The sequence below is a fragment of the Seriola lalandi genome, unplaced genomic scaffold (assembly GCF_002814215.2).
Source record: "Seriola lalandi dorsalis isolate HSWRI2012SDOR001 ecotype SW California unplaced genomic scaffold, Sedor1 jcf7180002054955, whole genome shotgun sequence".
Taxonomy (NCBI): Eukaryota; Metazoa; Chordata; class Actinopteri; order Carangiformes; family Carangidae; genus Seriola; species Seriola lalandi.
In genome coordinates, this window is record NW_019525506.1 from 512,402 (window position 1) to 515,514 (window position 3,113).

A 3,113-nucleotide genomic window follows, 5' to 3' on the forward strand; every position below is an offset into this window, starting at 1 on the left:
GCTCGTTGGTCTAGGGGTATGATTCTCGCTTAGGGTGCGAGAGGTCCCGGGTTCAAATCCCGGACGAGCCCATCATTTGGTCATTCAAGCACCTCTGAATTAAAAATATGTGTCAAAATTGTGAGAGCTGCTTGGTCAAGCCTTCTCCTGACACACAATATACTCTAATAAGCCCAATGTTTGTTTTAGTTGAAGGAGGAAGGAGGCAGAACAAAAGCAAACCAGCCCTAACCACACATTCATCTGTGTGTGTTCATTAACAGCTGGTGTTCTTGTCTAAAGTTTGCTCACCTGCTGAGTGTTGTAAACCGCTTTGAACAAGTGATGAGCCTATAGTCCCATATATCCTGTCTAAAGAAACACATTTAATCTGAGGCATCTGAATGTTCTGAGTATTACAGTGTAACGTTGCTCAAGTCCAACTTCTGCACATCATTCTCTCACAAACACTGGGACATGTTCTGTCGGATCAGCAGACAGGGATGTGATTGTTGAACTGTGGGGGTATAGCTCAGTGGTAGAGCATTTGACTGCAGATCAAGAGGTCTCCGGTTCAAATCCGGATGCCCCCTGTGCCAGATTTATGGCACTTGACAACAGACATGCTGCCAATTTCCAAAAGATGTCATCTATGTCATGCATGATAAATAAAGGCAATGTTTGACAACCTGTGTATAAATAAAGGCTTTAACTTTCAAAAAGCAACAGACAAACTGGAAGCAGCGCTATTCACTTCTAACTCCTGTAATCTTCTCTTGCATTATGACATATGACATGTTTACACTTGATGTTATAATGAGTGTTAGACTAGCTACAATAAAAATAAACACTGTCAAAAACCAGGGTCTGTCAGATCTTTTGTGACATAAATTACACAACACAAGTGGCTTGTTGATCTAGGGATATGATTCTTGCTTATGGTGTGAGAGGTCCTGGGTTCAAATCCTGGATGAACCCGTTATTTGGACTCATGCAGTCATTGTAATTGGCAGAGCCTTCAAATACTTGTCTGCTCAAGCACATAACCGCATAAATCACCTGTCCTGTCCTCTAACAACAGCAAAATTGCTTAATCATTTAAGTTGTTTATCAAACACTTAATGAATATACTATAAAATATAAATACTCAGCTTAATCAGTAATGAATATAATAATAATTTGTTGTAGTAGTTTCTGTTTCCCCGAGTGCTGTCACTGCAATATAAAGCTCATACATTCAATCTGTTCTAAGAGAGTAGAAGAAGAAAAATCTAAAAAGAAAAAAAGCGTAACAAACATTTTCTCCAATCACACATAATGATTGTCTCACCCTGCATCGTGGTGTCCGAGTTAAGTTTGTCAGACTGCTCCTGTAGCGCCTTCATCGCCTGCCTGTGTTGCAGCTCCAGGACTTTTCTGCTTTGTTCAGCAGCCATCTGCTGACTCTCCAGCCGCTCCGCCAACTCCTCCACCTTCTTCTCTTTTGCAGCCACGGCACGTTTCAGTTGCTCAGTGACATCTTTCTTATCCTTCTGCAGCGCGCTGTACTCAGAGGAGAGGTCTTTGTTCTGTTTCTCCAGCTCGTCAGATTTAAGCTGACATCTGCAGGATGAAGAGGGACACGATCAGGGCTTCAGGGTTGTATAGAAAAGGTTTTTTGCTGTGAATAGCGTATCTAAAATTAAATTCTGACTGCACTGACTACATCCTCTATCAGAGAGTTTTTATCATGCTAAATATGAGACAGAAGCATGACATTAATAGTGAGGTGAAATATAGTGATAATATATATTCTATATATCCGTTTTACTTTGTGAAACCATGTCAGTAAAACTTAAATGAGGTGAGTAAAGCTAAAAGCTTTGAGGCTAATCCACCACATATTATAGTATGCCATATAGTATATCTTTTTATTTTGCACTTCTTTACAAAAGAAATGTGACTCAAACTATCAATTACAGGAACTTTAACATGGGGAAAGAAATAATTGAAAAAAAAAAAAAAAACCTTAATTAGCAACTATTTTTATTATATATTAATTCATTGCTCCTTTTCTTTGTCCTGTATGACAGTAAACTGAATACCTTTGAATTTTACAATCATAATTTGATTTTTTTTTTTAAAAGCTATTTGAGTCCATGGCCTTGGGCCCTGAGAAATACTAATCAGCAGTTTTCAATTTAAAGACAAAGCAATTAATCAGGAAAATAATCAGCATTTTAATAGACAATGACAATAGTTAATAGTTAGTTGCAGCCTTAGCTAAAGCGCTTCGTGCAATAAAAACACACTTCCTTCCCAGCAGTCTAAATTGAAGTTATACATTTGGTCCTATTAGCATTTTCTTTATTTAGCATGGTGGCCATCTTAACACAGTGCTATTGCTAATTTGGCTAACATCACTTTGGCTAACTGAAGGACTTAAAATAAAGCGAGATTTTTTAAATATTAGATAAAAACTAAGATATATATCTGCATTTATACATCATTCAGTGTTGAAAGAAACTGTTAGTTGGCAAATTATTCCCACAAAAAGAGAAGTTACGTTAGCTCTGCAGTGAACGTTAGCAGTCTTACCTCTCCAACTGCTCATCAAGATACCAAATTTGTACCAAATATACCGACTTTTCTTTGTTATCAGAACCGATTTTATCCGCCATAGTTATGTATTTATCTTTCCCCCGTATATTTATTGGCTCATTGATATTTATCTCAGCTTTTTTAATCCTTCATTCAGGACATTTTCGAAGTTTACTGAAAAATCTCCTCTGAGGAAGAAGTTAGCTAACTACGTTGTTGCTAGGCAATGCTGCCTTCAGGGACAGGTCGTAAAGTTCTCTGCTTCACACAAATAAACTAACCATTGTCAATTTTCCGTTTCAAACTATTTTTTATTTCATTATTTATTATTTATTTATTTATTGAACACTGTATTGTCTTCTTCAGATGAATCACTTTCATCCTGACAGAAATTAAAGGTGGAAACGCTGTAAAGTGAATGTGTTTAGGCTTTAAAATCAGAAACAGTGGTCTCTGTGCTGCTCTTCGAGAATTAGTCTGAATTACATCAGAAATATTAAGAAAATGTAAATTCAACTTACTGAAATGCAAATGCCAGTAAAGGACTTGACCTC

General features: G+C 37.1%; 2 non-coding genes and 1 pseudogene across 2 annotated transcripts; all 3 read left to right on the forward strand.

The window, feature by feature from the left end:
• On the forward strand, positions 1-71 carry trnap-agg (transfer RNA proline (anticodon AGG)). Its single transcript has one exon. It is a non-coding gene; the product is annotated as a tRNA-Pro (tRNA).
• A 429-nt stretch (positions 72-500) lies between these two features.
• trnac-gca (transfer RNA cysteine (anticodon GCA)) lies at positions 501-572 on the forward strand. The gene has a single exon. It is a non-coding gene; the product is annotated as a tRNA-Cys (tRNA).
• A 1,245-nt stretch (positions 573-1,817) lies between these two features.
• LOC147817461 (uncharacterized) overlaps positions 1,818-3,113 on the forward strand; it is a 3,595-nt pseudogene continuing 2,299 nt past the window's right edge.